The sequence below is a fragment of the Equus caballus genome, chromosome X, assembly GCF_041296265.1.
Source record: "Equus caballus isolate H_3958 breed thoroughbred chromosome X, TB-T2T, whole genome shotgun sequence".
NCBI lineage: Eukaryota > Metazoa > Chordata > Mammalia > Perissodactyla > Equidae > Equus > Equus caballus.
In genome coordinates this window covers 142257863-142277573 of record NC_091715.1, presented here as the reverse complement: position 1 = coordinate 142277573, position 19711 = coordinate 142257863, and the positions used below count along the sequence as shown (strand labels likewise).

Here is a 19711-nt window from a genome sequence, read left to right as displayed (position 1 = left end):
GATTATACAAAGAATAAGAGAAGAAATGGGAATTTAGAATGCCAAAAATCAAAGGGATGTATTCCCTAGGAGTCCTAGGATTTTAGAGAAGAAATGCTTCCAGAGAAATCCAGCCTATTCAATGTCCAAAGTGAATTTTTCTGTGGGGCTTACCAACCCCATCACGTCTTTAGCCATTTCAAAGGTTAAAATGCTGTTTCTGCACTATCTTTAATGCCCAGGGCTACTTCCACTCCTGACAGTCACAGAAGTTCAGAATCAGTTTGATTTCCACTAAAAGAACAGGGTGTCTCTGCGGTACTTCACTTCCTGGAGATGCAGAATTGATCGGAAGGCTCTGCTGCTTCAATGTGCACATTACCTTTGCTCACTGCAATAGCTGGACAACAACGAAACCTCACAAATGAACCCTACAGACAGCCAGGTGACAAAACAGAATTTTAAGATTTTAAGTATAATTCAGTCAGCCCGGAGAACTTAGTGTGTTTCATCATCCCCAAAGTATGTCCTCATATTAAACACAGAAACCAATCCTTATAGAAGCCCTAACCCCTGAGATGGAGAAAAGTAGCTTTAATGACAGAAGGTTCATGGGGCCAGTACTTCTGTTTTTCTTCTGGCTGTCCTGTCTGGTGTTATCTTTCCCTGACTGATAGCTTCAATCTCTATTACTAGGGCCAGACATCACTTCACAATGGGAGTGATCTACTGGGGTTTGGAGAGGAATTCCATTTTTTCCAGCTTTATTGAGGTATAATTGACAAATAAAATTGTATATATTTAAGGTGTACAACATGATTATTTGACATACATGTACACAGTGAAACGATTACTACAATCAAGGAAATTGACACCACCATCACCTCATATAATTATCTTCTTTGTGTGTGATCTACTCTCTTAGCAAATTTCAAGTATACAACTAATTATAGCCACATTGCTGTACATTAGATTTCCAGAACTTATTTATCTTATAACTTAACTTAAACTTCATACTCTTAAGACTATTGCTCATGGTCACTACATTTCTAGCTATGCCACCGTACACCAACTTTGATTTTCTATTAACCCATTAAATTTATAATGTTCATTTTAAAAAATCTAGCTGAGAAGTAATAGGAAGCATCAGTAGATTTTTATCATATCTCTTTTTTATATTCTTTTGATTTTCCCTAGACTTAGTCTGAATTCTTTTAGCACTAGGACATATGAAAGCCCCATAATCTGCAAAGCTAAAGCACTGCATGATTCCCAGCGCATCTGTGCAGCGCCTCCTCTGTGCCAGGATTGGCAATGCCAAGCACGGGAACTCAGAGATGAGGATGCATTGTCCTTGCCCTTGTGAAGTTCACAGTAAATACGGGGAGGCATTTAAGTCAATAATTATAATCCCTCAACTAAAAAGGACTCCATAAAGTTAAAACAGTCTATGAATTCCAAAAGACACGTAGAACTGAAAAATATTGCAAACTTTTCAATTTAATAACCAAGAGTATGTTGCTATCCTTCCTCTTTAAAATCCCAAAGAAACTAGGATGGTACTTGCTAGGAATCTGTCTTCAGGCCCCTTGCTATGAGTTCCTTGGAGAGAAAAACATTCTCATTACAATGCTATTTTTATATTTAAACAATAAACCTCTCTTGAGATGGGGCTCAGACTCCAACAAATTTACTGAATTTAGCTTTATAGTAATAGGAAGATAGAAGATTTTTCAAAAAAGTTAAACAAAATAATAACATTAGGTGACATTTATTAAGCACTTACTATATCCCAGGCTCTATTATTATCTTCCCTATTTAACATATGAGGAAAATGAGGTCCAGAAAGGCTAGCTAACTTTCCCAAGGCCACTCTGAGAATCAGTGGCAGCACCCGAGCATTCATTCACTAGCATACTGCCTCTCCGTGACCTAGCATTAGCCCTCTTTCAACTCTCTTGCCCATCTGTGAATGTCATGTGTCATCTCCCAGCTACCCTCCTTCCACTCTCCCCTCCATTCTCCACCTGTGACCTTCCAGCCAACTGGGAATAAGCAGGAACATCTCATATTTCTCCCAACTCTGGTACCCCAGCCCATGCACAAATTACTTTGAAGTTCTGTAGCAATCACATTTATGTCCAATAATCTTTCTGCAATTGATCATGTCCTTGAAACTCACCAAAAATCATAAATATGCTGACAAACTGTCTAAACACATCAATGTCCTTCACTGGAAAACATAGGGGAGTTTGGTTTCTATCCTGGTGAGAGCCCAGTCCCTTGACAGTGATTTGTGAGACACAAGATTTGAATATTTGAGAATCTCTGGTCTATAGCAAAGAGTGACAGTCCAGTGTACTTCAAGACTCTAGACAGCATCAAGGCTGAAGTGCAGCAGCACTAGGACTTTGCAAGCAGTAAGAATCTTGAAGTGCATTCCATCAACTCTTTGCCACCTCTCCGCCCTCCAGTGGTTGGAGATGATGAGTTCCAAGCCCCTAATACAACTCTCTCCTACTCAAGAGCTCTCCCAAGCCCCTTTGGGTGTGTTTTGCTGTCATTATCCAAGCGGACTACGGCATCAAACCAAGGCTAATACTCTTAGACCCACTCAAGACCCAAGAACACATTGCTGAGAATATTGCCCCTTAAGTCTCCTAGAGTCAGATATTTACACAGAAAAACTTCCCTGTCTATCCTTCACACATCATAATTCTGTCCTATTCCAGCTACTCACTGATGCTGTGCAAAACTCAGCTAAAAGAGCTAGCTGTGCATTGCCTCTCTTTCCAGGCTTAGTCAGTGGACACTTTCTTCCCCTATCCTGCTCTTTTCCTCCCCCCTTTTTTATCATCTAGTTCCCATGTTCCAATATTGGTTCATCTCTAAACAAACAAACCCAAGAATTTATCAAAAATGAAGAACGAGAAACTCACAAAGTATAACTGATAGTTCATCTGTAAGAAAAGGAGTAAAGGGAAGATGTTAAAAGGAAAAGGTCAATAGGAGAAAATCCCATATCCTAATATCCTGGTTCTCCTTGCCAGATAGCTCTTAGTAAAAAGCAGACACTCAACTGTAGAAGTAAAGGAATGTTTCCCCTCATCAGATAACATATCTTTCCTGAAGAGTTGTGTGTAAGTCACATTCCATTTATTCATTTGACATTTGATAGACATTTTCTAAGTGTGGACTCTGGCAGACTCTGGGACATAGAGAGATGAAGTTGATATGGACTGCCCTTTGAGAGATCACATTTGTAAATAGATAACTAACCAGAATACAAGGTCAAAAGTGACGAAATTTGAATTCACATAAAGTTCTCTAGAAGCTGAGAGGAGGGAAAAGAGATGACGAGCACAGAGAGAACACAGGAACAAAGGTGCAGAAGCCACATCTGATGTTATAGGTAGCAGGGGAGCATCAAAGTGAAACTAATCATGGTTTTCCTTAAATGCCAGCCCCTGAAATCTGCCAGAGTGAAGTTGAGGGTTCGCTGGGTAGTGAAAAGCTCAGGTTGTCATTCTTAGAACCACAGAGAAAGTAGACCTGAAACTGCCACAGAGCAGAGGAGAGCAAACCATTATCAAAGAAAAGCTATTTTGATCCATCATATTTCAATAGAACTTCAATTTCAATCCACTGAGGAAAACCAATGTGTGTAATCTTGTCTATTAATAAAATTAACGTAAAGCAGTAAAGTACAGCCTCCAAAATTCCAGAAAAGAATTTTTTCCTGTGAGGGGAACCGCTGGCCCCAGAAAGATGGCCTGCTGGTCTTGGGGAGCATTGTCCGCACAGGCCTAGAGGTCCTGGATGCATAAGGGCCCATGCGCAGGAGCAACTCAGCATCCAGGCTCCCTAGGATAGGTCCCCAGGTCCAGGGCATGTAGGGATAGGCTGAGCCACAGGTGGGAACTTCAGGGGGACACTCCAGCCTGCCAGGGTCCATCCCGCCCCTAAGTTGAATTGCTAATCGAAAAGCTATTCCTTGCCTATACATCTCCCCGGACCTCTCATCTTCCATCCTCACTTTTGTCCAAAAATTGGTATCGAATGAGTGAATAAATGAAGCAATCATGCTTTAATATCAATGAAAGCATTGGAATTTGCAAACTACGTAAAAAATTAGAGTTGAATCAAGATTATCCCCATGCTACCTCATGTCCATTTCCGGATGCCTCCTTCCCTAAAATGCCTATGGCTTTTAGGCTTCCTACAGAGTTATTCCTTTGCTCTCTAAAAACGTTGAGAATTAACTTACCGTTTGACTTGGATTCTACAGATGTGCATAACACTTTAAAAATTCTTCCATTATTACTCATGTAGGGGTAAAACTTTATTGCCCATTATATTATAATTTATAGAAACTAAAGGTTATTCTAGTCACTCACTTAATTCAAATATTTCACAAAAATGGCCAAGATATACAACAACTAAGTAAGAGGCTTACGTTAAACTTTCAAATTTTTACTTATGAGTCTTTACAGGCTCATAAGATAAACATTTGGTATGAGATTGTCCACATTATATCTACCTTATAAGCAATATAAACAGATGCTGACTTATTCAAATTTAAAAATTAGAATTATGTATTAAATAGAATTCTAATATTCATTGAAAAGAAAATTCACTGAAAGTTGATGCTAAAGATTTTTAAATGAATGGGAAAATTACTTTTTACTGTTTCCTTAAAGAGAAGTTAATTTGTCAAACCATACACAAATTCACTTTTCTACAGTGAAAAAGATTGGTTCTCAGAAATATGGAATTGGATTTGGTCTATGACCCAAATGGCTCAACAGATGTTTCTTCAAAAAAAGAAAAATGAAATAACGTATTCTGAAACTCATTTTTTTAACTCTTCTCTGAAGCAACACACCCTCCTGGCTTCCTTGGAAGAGAAGGAGACTCTTCATTTGCCACAGATTCTATGCTGGTCCCCACACTTCCTTTGCAAGGACATGGACTCAGTTGCCAAAGTCCATCCTCTCAAAGTCACTCAGTGGAAAGGGAGAGCGGAAAGATCTCTGGTGAATGTCATCCTTGTTCAGCAGCATGTAACAGCAGAGGGGACTGTGTCAACAAATCTCATTTTCGGTTTTAGGGACTGGGATTGTTTTCCATCATCTCTGCAGCAGAGAAAGTGCTAAGCCTCTAAGATCAGTTTCTGAACCTCCTGGAGATAGGCCAGGAATTTTTGCTACATTCAAACGTGCTCGAGCCTAAATGAGTGCAAACCTTCATGGCCAGTTATCCTAAGAAGTTTGAAGTTGCGATTAACCACTGGTATTCTCTTTGCTCAGAAATGGCTGGTAAATCTTATGCCTGGGCAGTTCAAGAACACTGGGGCCAGAAGCCATTGCTGACATCTAGGAAATGGCCTCACACGAGTAACCCAGACTTCCCTAAAGGTCATTGCTCCCACAGAACACTAACACCAAGGGATGTTAATAGGTATGAAGCAAAAATAAAAATGAAGTGTTCCTTGGTTGGGTAAATTTGGAAAATGCTGTGATAAATAGAGTGAAGCAGATCTCTTGACTACAAGACATCTCAGGGCTTTTCATATGTTCAGGAGCACTGGGTACCTCCAATATGCCTTCAGTGTGCCTTTGCTTTGCTTTACCTCCCATCCTCAAGCATCTTCGACGGCAAGATGCATTTTGCTTATGAATGACAGACAGGAAACTTTTGAAACCTAACAAATATTCAATGAGCTCTGGGATAAAAATACCAGTCTGGGATCCCCCCAAAGATTATGAAGGGTCCAGGAAAGATGAATGTGGTAATTACAGAGGTCGTCTTTAATAGGTTTACTGGTTTCAGTCCAAGGTGCTTCCAAAATGGTCTCCAGCCTAGCCTGCCCGAACACCCGGGACACGCCCCAAAGATAAAGGATTCTCACCTAACCTTTCTTTTAAAGAACAATCACAAGGAGTGCTCGCTTTGGCAGCATATATACTAAAATTGGAACGATACAGAGAAGATTAGCATGGCCCCTGCACAAGGATGACATAAAATTAGTGAAGTGTTCCATAATTTTTTATATGTCAATTATACTTCAATAAAGCTGAAATTAACAAAAAAGAAAACAGAAAAGACTTTTTTCCAACATAAAAAAGGACAATTGTAAAGACTGTGCATTACAAATATACCTCTCCCAGAATTATCTATGTAAAATAATGTTCTCCTTCGTGCAAACAATATGCACCATAAATTAATATGTCCTTGATCCCTAACATCTAAGTAACTTTGAAGCCAGAAACAAGGTAAAATCTGTTCACCAGGTGTACCACCACAGTGGAATTTTGATACTAAGGAAATATTCCCACCATGGAATTTCAAGGCTGCACTGGGGCAATTTGTGTTTCTATTGAGATATTTTCATAAAATGAGCAGCTTGGCATGCAAGATATGTAAGTTCCACGCAATTTTTGACAATATATTTGTGGAACTGACCAGCTGCATACCTGGGAAATGCCCCTTTGAAAGAAATGAGTGAGAATGAGTATAACTGTTACATCATAAGATTTATAAACCTATTTTCCATATTTGTTCACTTTTTCATTACAGAAATATCAGTTCCCAGAGAACCTAAACACCAAATTACATTTATTGCAATAAATAGAGGTTACAGATTTTTTCACACGTCATAGTTCAAAGGAAATATGTAGATTGATTTTTCATTTATGAGAGAATATGATCATAGACATAGCTATATAAGTAGAAAATTAGATGCAATAAAATTAACATTCACGTTCAGTTCTGTTTGCGTTTGTTCTACGAGTTCACGTGCACACACACACACACACACACATATGCATGTGTTTCATTGATCTAATATCTCCAATTGATCAAAACCAGAACATCTTTTCTTTCCTTCACTTGATTTTATAATTCTCTCAAGGAAATGCGTAGACTACTACATTTAGAGTGACCAAGTAGGACCCCTTAAAATAAAATATGATTTGCATTTTAAATCCATAGCTGGTGAAAATCAAGGACATCTGTAAACAGATATTTTTTATTATTTGGGCTACACAATTTCACATGCATTCAATTCACTAGTGTTAAGAATCAACTGTGACTACTTGAATGATGTTACATTTTGACCTGTGCTTTAAACCTGACTGGGCATGTCTTGATTGTATGAATTATTGACTAATTCAGGAGTTATTATTATTTAAAAATGCAGCTCATTACTTAGATTGTCCCCCATCACTTACAACTTGCCGATCAGTTTCAAAACACAGAGGACTCTTATTTCCGTTAGATTACAAGTGCACAGTAAAATATAAAAGTATAAAAAAGTGTAAAAAGTAAAAAGCATCTTCTTACCCAAGAACAAGAGATGAAGAAATTGATGAGTGTTGTCTGTGGATACTGGATAGTCTCTCCAGGTGACCTTCGAAGAGAGAGATGTTTTTAGACGAAAAACAGCCCTTCTAGCAACTCAAGGGATGTCAGTAATCACGTAACCGCACATTTAAAATAACAATGAGAATCTTTTTCAACTACCAAACTTTCCAGGTTAGAACTGACTTTTACATACAGTGCTATGATTCTCATAGCAATGCTATGGGGTGGAGAAACTGGGATTACTCCTCACCCAAGAATGTTCTTCTAGCTTCTGCATGAAGTCAAATTTCCTTAGTCTCCTCCTAATTCCAGCCCCCTTCAATCACCATGGCAGCTTACTTGACCAAAGAGACTGAGCTCTCTGATGCTACCTTGTCCATTGGCCTTGAGACAAGCCTTAGAGATGATGTTAAGGACAACCTCTACACAAACTCTACTTTCTGTACAATTAAAAAGAAACTTTTACTTGTAATCCTTAACTTGGTGTATAGATACAGAAGTGAGTATCGACGTTCAGGAATTTTTTCTAACAGGCGCTATGGACTTGCTTCACATTAGGCAAAGAGTATTCCTGCCTTCTCTGAGAGACACACAATCCTTGAACTATCTGGATGGTACCAATGCTGAAGCCAAATAGCATGGTCTCAAAATGGAAATCTGTTTCTCATGTTTGGCAAATATACCCCAAGTATTTATGAGGCCTGAACACATCTGGGAATCTGGATACATGGGTTTGGATCCAAAAAGATACCACTTTTCTCAAGTTTTTCCAGAGTCACATAGAATGCTCTCTGGTGCATACCATCCTCAGATTCTTCCCCCCTGAGCCCTCTAAAGCTCACTGCCTACTACTCTCTCAGGGCACTTGCCACTTTCTAGGATGCCTGATCACCATTTGAGCCCTTGTCAGTCTCCCCAGCTGGAGTATGAGCACAAGGCCAGAATCTTGTCTCATTCCTCCCTGTCCCCAGCACCTGGCACAGAGTAGGAGCTCAAGGAGCATCCACTGAAGGGAATTGGGGCCACTTCTCAACAGATGACTTCAGTTCACATTAGCCAAAGAGCATCTGCAAGAACCCAGCTGGGTGCCTGCCGTGGCACTCAGGCCCAATGCTTACTTGACTGGTGACTAGCATCCAGGCCTACTTGTATGGCACGGTTCTGACCTCGAGGAAGATCCTCCGACAAGATCTGTCACTTGAAATCATTATGAAGCAAGCAAGAGTGGTAATGCGGACTTTGGAGCACACCTAGTTAGACAGGTTTGGTTTGATTAAATTTACTAAGCTAATTCTATCTTTCCTCATTGCAGATAAGATCAAGTTAGTAAAGTGAAAATACAAGAGGTTTAAGATGTGATCATTCAACAAATACGTATTGAATGTGCTCTTGTATCATGGCCACATGTGTTCTCCTCTTTGCAGCTTTTAAGCATCACTCATGGTAAAATTATCTCAGCCTGTCACCTGAGGCTTTCTATGATACGACCTAACTCACTTTTTCAGCCACATCACTGCTCACATCTTCTGAATTCCAGGAAGTACTCACCAGACACACGCTGTTCATTCCCCCCCACCCAGCCTTTGCTCATGAGAGTCTCCCTGCTTAGAATGCCCTGCCCCACGACTTTACTGATTGAAGTCATATCTGTCTTTCAAGTCACATTCTCTAAAGCGCCTTCTCCAAGAAGTCTTTTCTGAGCCTCTCTCCTGTACCGCGGATGGCACCTGCCCTACTCGGCACTGTATGAAAATCATGTGTTGTCAGTCTCTCCCCTCAGCGAAGGGAACAGGGTTAGTTTCTCTACAATGCATGATTGTCTGAACCCAGCCTGTAAAACTATGAGGAACAAATCACATTCAGCTGGTTGAGCATTGTGTCAAGAGCTTTCTCTTTCTCCAGAGACCCTAGGATTCAGGAAAAGAATGACCTAAGATATAGAAAAAATGTAGGAAAAACTATAGGAGACATGACTTAATATGTACATAGACATCTCTCTTTACATGAAGGCATATTTTAAATGAACCATTTAAAGAGATCTAGTGAATCATTTAAGAATCTGATAGGTAAGTTTTCTCTGTCTTCAGTTCATTTTCAGTTTAAAATATTGAGAGCCAACTGGCGAAACAAACTAAAGAAAATAATATTGGAAATATTGATAGCAGAACTTTCTAAACAGGAAGATCCACATACATAAACTGACAGAAATACTGAATTTGAGTAAAGGACCTAAAAATATTACAGATTGTATTGGAGTATTTTAGGCCACGCCTGTTTTTTTTTTTAAGATTGGCACCTGAGCTAACAACTGCTGCCAATCTTTTTTTTTTTTTCCTGCTTTTTCTCCCCGAATCCCCCGAGTACATAGTCGCATATTTTAGCTGTGGGTCCTTCTAGTTGTGGCATGTGGGATGCCGCCTCAGCATGGCCTGATGAGCTGTGCCATGTCTACGCCCAGGATCCGAACCGGTGAAACCCTGGGCCACCAAAGCGGAGCGCGTGAACTTAACCACTCCGCCATGGGCCAGCCCCTAGGCCACTCTTAATCCATATTTATTAAGGTTCGCTCTACTTAACTCCATAGGAAGTTACTGAGGAATCAAGAATTCTGTTTTTAGGACATTGAGTCCTACACTCTGGTTTCTGGACAAATCCAGGTGTCTACAGTGATTTCAAGTGCTTCCATATATTTCTTCAGTTATTCATGTCCCAAATAGTTATCTACTATGGGCAGCGCACTGTGCCAGCTGTTTGTATTGCCATTGTTGTTGCTGTTGCTGTTGTTGTTATCATCATCAGCCCTTAAAGCTAAAAGGTCTACAGAGAAATGATAATTATTATTATTTCAAGGAAGAACTACATAACTGTCAAAACAATTCTCTAAAAATTGAGCAGTTGGAATGTTGAAAAGTAAAAGAATGAAATGGGAAAATCAATGTGGTCAGACAGGCTGGGTTCTCTAACCAAAGATGTTAACATTTTTATTTAATTTGTTAGATAGCTGGGCACTACTGCAAATTTTTGAGATGAGACTAACAAGATCAAACCAACTTTTAGAGACAATGCAGGGAGCTCAAGCAGACAGGCTGAGGAAAGGCTTGAGTTCAGAAAGTAATTGTTGCAGAAGGAAGAGAAGAAAGTTGCAAGAGAGGATGAATTTCAGACATGCTATAAAGAAGGCAGACTAAGATGAGAAGGGACAAAGACTAAGTTAAGAGACAGATGTGATACTACCATTATGGGCCTGCGGGAAGCAGGGGCTGAAATGCTGAAGGTCGCCAGGCCAGAGGTGTTCTTTACTAAAGGGAAATTGGGTTATGGAAGAGTCTGGAGAGGAAATTCACCAGCTTTGGGTTCTCTAGCATGTTTAGACATCAATGAAACACACAAGAAAACACCCCTTCTATTTGACAAGAAGTATCAATTTGACTACAGACATGAGAGAGAGCTGGCCAGATGACTTGGAGTTCGGGTCCTGCTTGGAGAGTCTGTGATTCCACAAGACACGTGCAGAGGGAAAAATTTGAATTCAACTAACCACTGAAGTGCCCTAAGGGAGTGACCCAAGGAGGAAAAGATAAAACCTCAGACACATTCAACTAGAAGGATGGAAGGAGTAAGCAGCATCTAGGAGAGAGAAGAGAGCCAAAGCAAGTGAGGAGGTGAGCAGAGCCGAAGCAGCTTTCCCAACTCGGGACAAAAACGAGGAAGCCCAGGATCAGGAAGGAAAACTGGGAGAGAACGGAAAAAACAGATAAGGACATAATATATTTTGCACAATGTCCAAAAACAACACAACACTCTCGAACTCTATGCCATGTCAATCTGTTCCTTTTGAGGAATAATTTGTTCTTCGTCAATAATATCTTAAGTGCAAGAAGGTTTTGTCAGTGTTCAATTTATCAGCAATGGCATTTACAAAACCATTTGAATTTGCTTTTCTTCCTAGAAACACCTAACCTGGCCGATCTCCCTCCAAGCTCTGCACAAAGCCTATTGCCCAGAAAGGCTTAGCTGGCCTCTGTCACAGGGCAGGCTCTGGACAAAGAAGAGGGATTTGCATAAAGGTGGTCAGCTGAGTACAGCTCCTATTGGAGGCTGCACAGTGTTGAAAGGGCCATTCTCCAACCTGGCAGTGTAATCCTAATGGAGAGCTTTTGTCCCCGAGGCTGTACTAGGCTGCTTTATTCCGCTGACAATCTACAGCGAAAGAATGAATGAACCGCCTCCTTTTAGTAAAGCAAAGGCAGCTGGCCCACAGGCCTGACAGCTTACCCAATAAGAGGCAGGACAATTGTCAGCCTCAGACCTAAAAGGTGCTCCGTAAGAGAGTGCCCACTGCTAGTGCTCCTGGCTGCATGCTGGGCGCTCACCACTCAAGACAAAGGTCCTGGAGCCCAACCTCTACAGAGGGAAGGGGCTGTGAGAGCTGGGCGCTCTAGCAAAGCCACTCTCTACAATACTCCCTAAAGAGATCAAAAACCTTTCATCCCTACGGAGTCCCTCAGACACTTTTGTAGAACCCTATAATCATTTCCCATTAGAATGCTGGGAGAGAGCCAGGCTTCTCGTTTCTTTTGCGATTTCATTTTTTAAAAGAAATTTATCTTAGTTTTCCTCTTTTTGAGGGTGTTAAATTTATAAAATAGAACAGAGAAACAACGCAAACGTAATTCTACAGTTCAGAGCCAAATATTGCCACTTCAGATTATTTCTTTCCAGTCTTTTTTATGTAGCTGTGAAAATTCTGTAAGTACGGTTTGTCCTCAGAGCAAGTCTACCTGATCCCTATTTTTCAACTAAGCAATGAGCCCTTTAGGAGTTAGGTGGTTTCTCCTTATTTTGACTACCTTCCTTTAAGGTAATCCCTCAGCCTAATCCCCAAGTGCCATGATTCCTATTCCACTCTTCCATGTACCCTAGGCTGCCTTATCCAAAAAAGCAGAGAAATTCTCTCCCAGAATCTGTTGAGCAATTTTTTTAAAAAGGAGCCATGTCCACTAATCAAAACTCATATGCAACAAAAATAATTTAAGATCAATATATGAATTATATGCCAATACACAAGAAAGATCAAAAAGATATATATACCACTTTAGTAAAAATGTTCTCAATTCATTAGCCACACAGTTCTCAAATTAGGAAGAGGGGCCAATTCATTTCCCGAATGAAACACTTTGGACCTCCTCACTTAAAACGATCTCCCTAATTGTTGCTGACTCTTGGCTGTACCCACGCCAGACCTGCTCCTCTGTGCCCCACCCTCAGCCCCCACTCTCCCACAGTTCCTTTTCTCAATGCTGATGGTTAAGACATAGGCACATTAAAGTGAAGCTCTGCAAATGCCCTCGCTGACAGTTACAATATCCTCCCTGCTCGATACACATCAAATAAACTCTGCGATCACATATGTTGGAATGTTACATGAAAGGTTCCAACTTGTTTCCTGTGAAATGCACAGAAAAATGAAACAGCTCTCACTGAGAGTTTCCAGATTCTTCATGTTGATTGACTTTGTTTGTGAATTTCACCTCAAAGTACAATCATTTTGTGCTGACAGATATTTCAATTTCCCAGTCCAGCTCCTGCCTGTTACTTTAAAGCTTTCTCATTTCAAAGCACTATGTAGTCCATGCCATACAGCACAGTTCACACCTAGATTTCTTGAGAAGATCAGCAGACAGAGCTGATACTAGAGAAGATCAAGAATAAACAGGCTTTACTAAGTCCTGTCTGCAGAGTACCCAGGAGTGTTTCAAAGTGGGCTTGACACAGCCTGAGGAGGAGAGTGAAGCTTCCACAACTTATTGCCTATACTAAGGGGTATATTTATTGATTTCTATGAGGAAACAACCGACTTACAAGTTCATTCTCCCAAATGAGAGACCTGAAGTTAGAGGCTAGCAAGCCGAAGAAATATACTTGCTTTAATCCACAATTTAAAAATTATTAATCCAATGGCTTAAATAGGGGAGGTTGCAAAACTAGTGGAAATCAACAATATTCTTGAAGTCAGAACGCTTGGGATCTTGTCCCAACTCTGCACTAGCTGTGTGACCTTAGGCAAATCACCTGGCCTCTCTGAGCACCTGTAAAATGGTGCTAAGCCCTGACCTCCTGACCCCATGTGGTCACTCTCAGGAGGATGCCATACCATAAAGGACGGGAAGTTCCATGGAAAGTCTAAAGTGCATTGCACACTTGTGTATTTGGTGAGTATCTCAAATGATAAGGTTCACCGTAACAAGGAGACAAAAAGCAGGAAGATACCGGGAATTCAGCACCTCTTGGATGACTTTCTCCTGAAAAGCAACTGCATTCATGAATTCAAAAAATGTTGCAGCAAGTAAAATATACATTGTCAAAAAATAAAAACAAAAAGGGAAAATCTTGGAACGTTATGTGCATACATATATTTTATTTAAATATCAATGCAGAGAGATGAATACTAATCATATTCATGAATTTATGCTTTCATTTCCAAAGCTAAATATTAGCTTTATTAGTGTGTCTTGATCTCAGGAATTAGCATATGAAAGGCTGACTGCTCTTGGCTCCCTGCTCTCCCAGAGGTACAACTTGGATATTTAAATATGGGGTACATTTATTAGTGGGCATGAACACTCTATAATCAAAGGACAGTCAGTTACTTAAACAATGTCCTTAATTGTTAGAAACAGAATCAGAAGAAAAACTCATCAACCTCCAAAGCATCCTTCCCTACTGGGACATTAGCTAGACTCAAGTCAGCACACATACTCCATAAATACTGATTAAATAATACAAACAATCCTCCATTTCTCACCAACAACATTTGTAAGTCAATTTAATATTTATGTAGTATTTGGGAAAAGTCTCACAGAAATCTTAAGCTCTCGATAAAGGGCAAAAGGAAAACGTAAAGTTTCTTTGCAGAATGAAAACTGGGAGGCCTGCTTCAAAGGCAGTTTATGTGCTCTATTAAAAAAACTAACATTGGGCCAGCCTGGTGGCGCAGCGGTTAAGTTTGCACGTTCCGCTTCAGCGGCCGGAGTTCTCAGGTTCAGATCCCGGTTGTGGACATGGCACCACTTGGCAAGCCATGCTGTGGCAGATGTCCCACATATAAAGTAGAGGAAGATGGGCACGGATGTTAGCTCAGGGCCAGTCTTCCTCAGCAAAAAGAGGAGGATTGGCAGCAGTTAGCTCAGGGCTAATCTTCCTCAAAGAAAAAAACAAACCCTAACAATTATTTTGTTTTGTCTTTCTAGAGACTGATACTCTAACATTATCAACTTGAAAACCCAGGAGGAAGCTTTGTCACACATAGCTTGCACCTATGGACATTCAGACATAGCATAAGTCACACAGGCAGGACAGGAGACAGAGCAGCTTTTTGTAGCTGGAGCAGGTATGCATGACTCAGTTTCTCCACACCAGAGCCATAAACAGGTGCCAAGAGTCCACAGAAGTCTGCCAAAGGGAAACCTCAGCGACTCTGGGTCTTTATTTCCAGCCCAGACTGCTCCCTTGAGTTCTGGCCCTGAATGCATTTCCAGTGGCTTCCTACATGTCCTACTGGTACCTCACACTCAGGTCCAAAACTAAACTTGCCCAAACTGCTGCTGCTTCAGTGCCCCCATCTCAGTAAGTGGAACTAGTCATATAACCCAGAAAACTGTGGAGTCATTATTAACAGCTCCCTCTTCTTCATTCTCCCCCAAATTGAACCCATTCCAGCAAGTCCTAATGAGTCTACCTACAAATCAGATGTGGTATCTGGAATCACACACTTTCTTAAAACCCTGTCATGGCCCCTCCTATCCAAGAAATGAAAGGCAGCTCCTCAAACTGACCCAACCACCAGATGCTGGCTCCCCACTCCTCCTCCTCCAAGGGCCTCAGGAGTAGCCACCCTCACTCTGTCACCTCCTGCTTTGGAAAACACCATACTTCTTCCCTCCTCCTTGACTTTGTTCATATATGCCCTTCCCTCTTTCCTTCTCCTTCTAGTGATATGAAACATCCTTCAAAGCCTAATCTAAATCCTCCTCTTTGAGGAAGATGTGTAGAGGCCCAACCATCCAGGGTAAATCAGTTACTCCTTCCTCTGCGCTACCAAGGACGCTTAGTCACATATTCAAGCACAACACAAGCACTTCGGGATATAATCATTTGTCTCCAAGTCTTTCATTTGTTTCCAAGTTTTTCCACCCCACTGGCCTGTGAGCTCCCTGAACGCAGTACCCATATCTTATTCCCACTGGCTTTTCCCCAAGCCCCAGCGCCAAGAGTGCCTGTAACAATGTGAATGTGTGTTGAATGAAATTTGAGTGGAGGCTAAAACTAGAAGAATGATATTTTTATCACAACTTTTTGTTTTACCACCATTAGCCATCTGCTTTCCCCACAACCATGATTACCACATCAACCTAAACAGCTTTCAGTTAATTTAAGAGGAGTTGGAGGATTTTTAGTCCATTTCATTCTCATCACTCAAAAATCTGGGTACCTGTGAACTGCTGTGCAAACAGATTTGGACACAATGGTCTTGACTCGCTGGGGGGAAGGAGAGAAGGGACAGCTGCTACCGCTGCTCTTGGCAGATGGAAGAAGGGTCCAGTTTCCTCCCCTCCCCTCAAGTGCCAGGCTTGCCATGCTCGCCAGGCTCAGAGGCAAGATATCTCTGTGCAATGACGGACTGACGTGGGGGTACCCAGGCCTTCTCATCACTAAGTCCAAGGCCTCTCCAACCAGGCCACATTGGCCCAAGTACTTTCAAACTCATGAGTCAAGTGCTTTCCACCTATTCCCTGGAGCTTAATGGAAAGGATCCTCTTTCGATGCTTTGGTGTGGCCACGCCTCAATACTCCCTTTTCTTCTAGAACAGGCAGAGAAATAAGCAAAACAAGCTATGTACTTCAGACACAACTGAACTATTTTCTTTTCTAGAGCAGACACATCAGTTGGCAATATTTATTTCTGAATGTGATCATTGTTAATGCCTTCTGGAGTGATTAAAATAAACTAGCTACCTACTTGACTACAGAAGTGTTTAATTTTATAAAACAGGAGGAATTTTACGATTACATTTTCTCCTTTGTATAGCTGCAGCTCTGGGCGAAAGAAGAAGGACCCTGTTAAGAGGTCCTGCCATTGTCTGGGATGGACTTTCAGCCTGAGAATCTCTTTCTGCCATGATATTCAGAGTTAAGTGACTAACTTCAAAATAAGGGCAAATAAGGAGGCCCAAATCAGGAGTTCATTCTGTTAAGAACAACAAGGAGAAATTTATTAGCATGTTATTTTACTTACCTATGAAGATACATCATATGTGAAAATCTTTCTCAGAACTGTTTAAAAATGTATTTTCCTGGGGCCAGCCCGGTGGCTCAGCAGTTAAGTGCGCATGTTCCACTTTGGTGGCCCGGGGTTCACCAGTTCGGATCCCGGGTGCGGACATGGCACAGCTTGGTAAGCCATGCTGTGGCAGGCATCCCACATATAAAGTAGAGGAAGATGGGCATGGATGTTAACTCAGGGCCAGTCTTCCTCAGCAAAAAGGAGGATTGGCGGCAGATGTTAGCTCAGGGCTAATCTTCCTCAAAAATATATATATATATATATATTTTTTTTTTTCCTGATGACTACATTCAAAAGGAAAGGACCGAAAAGAGAACCATTCAGGAGTGAAATAAGCAGCCAAGATGAGAAAAACCAAGTGTCCCTCCTGGGGTCATCACACCTCCCCTCTGGCCCTCTCACCACCCAAGGTCCCCAGTCGCAGGGAACCACACCTCAAGCCACTGAGCTATACAAGCAAAGAGCCGTCTTCATTTTAATTCCATTACACATATAATAACTCCAGTTGGCCAAGCCAGACCCCTGGATGATTCACTGGCCCGCTTGCTCACACTGCTCTCCCAATAGCAGGCAGTTAGCACTCTGGGGCTCTTCATCTGCCATTTTAAGTTAAAAAAGAAAAAAACACACTCCTTTGAGGGGTTGATGACCATATAAAAATTTGATCCTCTTACTTTGTTTTGTTTAAAGAAATAAGTTGAAAAATAATAAGGCAAAATTTCCCTAATTAATCTAATGAAAATTATTCTTGTTTTCAGATTCCTTCTTCATGTTCGGGGTCAGAGAAATTAGTCATCTACTCCTAAATCAGCTCCAGAAAAACGGCAGGGAAACTACACCTTGCCCTCTGCCTTTTCTCTCTTCTCTTTTTCTCTCCCGGCCTTGCCAGATTTCACAACTATCTATTCTCTCCTCTTTCAGGTTTTGCTTCCACCTGAAAAAGAGCAAAATTCCTTGAAATATTAAAAATACTAGCTTCTCCTACTTTGCTCACAACCTCTGAATCACTGGGCACCTTTAACGGCGCTTCTCTAGTTCGCTAGACACTAACCTCGCCGTCAACATCCGCCGCAGCAGCATCTAGGCGTTCGTGTTTTAAAATATTTAAGAACTGATCACGTTTCACGACCATTTCTTTTTTCTTTTGAATATTTTCATCTTAAAACCCCTAGCGCATGGTTTCATGGTAATTTTACTTTCAGACTTATAAACTATGTCACTATTTACAAGCAGAATCTGAATTTATAGAATGAAGCTAGTACATGTTTGCCAGTAACAAGGTAAAATTAAGGACCACCGGTAAAATACCTCATTAAATTTTTACAGCTATACATTAAGTTTATCTGGTCCAATTATTAAATAAAAACTCCATTTCTCAAATTCATAGGACAGTTAAAAGCCACAACCGTGCCCCAATCAGGTCAAGAGCATGCCATTCTTTCTCTTGTTGATAGAAAAAGATTTGAAAGCTTTCTGAGTTCCTTCCTTCTCTCAGTCAATTTGGCTATATTCCTCAAAGAAACAACGGTTTCACAAACATCAATTTAAGCACAAAACCACTTTAACTTAAGTTGTTCTACCAACCATAAAAGCTTTTCCTCAAACTGTATTGTTTACTTTGGAGGGTTCTCTTTGCTTACGGCTATAAGCTCATTTGTTTATGTTTACCTAAGTTTCGATCACGTCCACCCCAGCTTTTTGGATACATACGCGTGGCTTCAGTGTTTACGTTGTTACCACGCCATTTTACAAGAATGCGTTGTCAGGAGTAGCTAAGAGCTCTACGCTCTCGGTCTCGTTGTGCCCACATACACATCCCAATGCAAATAACTTATCATTCCAAGAAAACACAAAAACAAAAACAAAATACAAAACACACAAAAACCTCAAGTGGAGCCTTTGAAAATCCACCCTTGCGACGCAGCCTTCAAAATCGGAAGTCCTATGATCTCACAGTCCACCAACAGCTCCGTCTAGCCCCTCGCTTTCCATCCCTCCTCACCCGTGCTGACAGAGGCCCGTCTGGCCTCCCTGCCCAGAAGAGCCTCTGGTTTTGCCACTGGCTCACTCTCCTCAACAATCTGTTTCTCAGGTTTGGGGGATGCTGGGAACGTTCTCGAAATTTCCCGAAGAGTCTAAGAGTGACCCCCTGCAGTGCCACTCGCAATGGCGTCCCTCTGAAGGCCTCAGAACACCAGGCTTCCCACTGGCGGCCCCCACGGTCCTCTCCTCCCCACCCAACCGCCCTCCCCTCCGGGGGTTCTGACGAACACAAAGCCCCCCAGGGAGACGTCTCTCAGAGGGGCTACTGAAGGCACCTCACCCGCAGCAGGGGCCAAAATGGCACGGAGCCACCCGAGGCCTTTTCTCTCAGATGAGCCCTCACCTGCCGTGGCCCAGCCCGCCTGCACTCGCCCTCTCAGAAGCCTCCACGGCTGGCAGGGAGCCTGGAGACCAGGGGTTTATAGGAGGGGGCGCCCTGAAGCTCCTCCTCGGGCCCCCCCCACCCCCGCCTGCTGGAAGCCTCTAACGGTTTCTGAGGGAAGAGTTCTCTGCTTCCTTAGACGACGACACCACCAAGGGCTGGAGGCTCCCAGGGTGCAAAGCGGGCGGCGCCGAGCATTTCCGCCTAGACCCTGAGGTGTCGGCGTCCCACAGCACAGGCGACGCCACGCAGCCAGCCGTGTGCTTGCGGAGACAACGTTACGCTGCAGGCCAAGCCCTCTGCCGCGGCTGAACCCCAACACGTTCGCTGAGCAGAGCCTGACGACGGGTGTGGAGCCAGGAGATGGGGGTCCTTTGAGTCCAGTGGGGGCTCCATTGTGGAGCTAAAGAAGCTCAGATACCTCCTAATCAAAATGGCAGTTGTAGCCAGAGAAGAACCAAAATTTCGACCGTGGTTGAGTACTATGTATCAAATCCTGAAGGGTGGTTGCGGCTCAACAAGGCAGGCTCGGTGGTGCCTGGTATTCCAGACGTCAAAGGGAGGGTAACTGCAAGGTGTTCCCCTTGACCTGCCATCTC

General features: G+C 42.0%; 1 protein-coding gene and 1 non-coding gene across 10 annotated transcripts in view; one reads left to right on the top strand and one right to left on the bottom strand.

Annotated features, from left to right (window-relative positions):
* Positions 1-19317, bottom strand: part of PASD1 (PAS domain containing repressor 1) — a 97768-nt gene extending 78451 nt beyond the window's left edge. For 6 of the 9 annotated variants that reach the window (XM_023633732.2, XM_023633731.2, XM_070257384.1 and 3 more), the window contains exons 1-2: positions 19074-19294; positions 7324-7390 (exon numbers count right to left, since the gene is read on the bottom strand). The gene's annotated coding sequence lies outside the window, so the exon portion shown is untranslated. Of the gene's footprint in view, positions 1-7323; positions 7391-18572; positions 18697-19073 lie in introns of those variants that run through there. The other 3 variants (XM_023633730.2, XM_070257382.1, XM_070257379.1) reach the window with 3 other exon arrangements.
* Positions 5923-6028, top strand: LOC111771668 (U6 spliceosomal RNA). The gene has a single exon (XR_002805596.1). It is a non-coding gene; the product is annotated as a U6 spliceosomal RNA (small nuclear RNA).
* Positions 19318-19711: the final 394 nt, after the last annotated feature.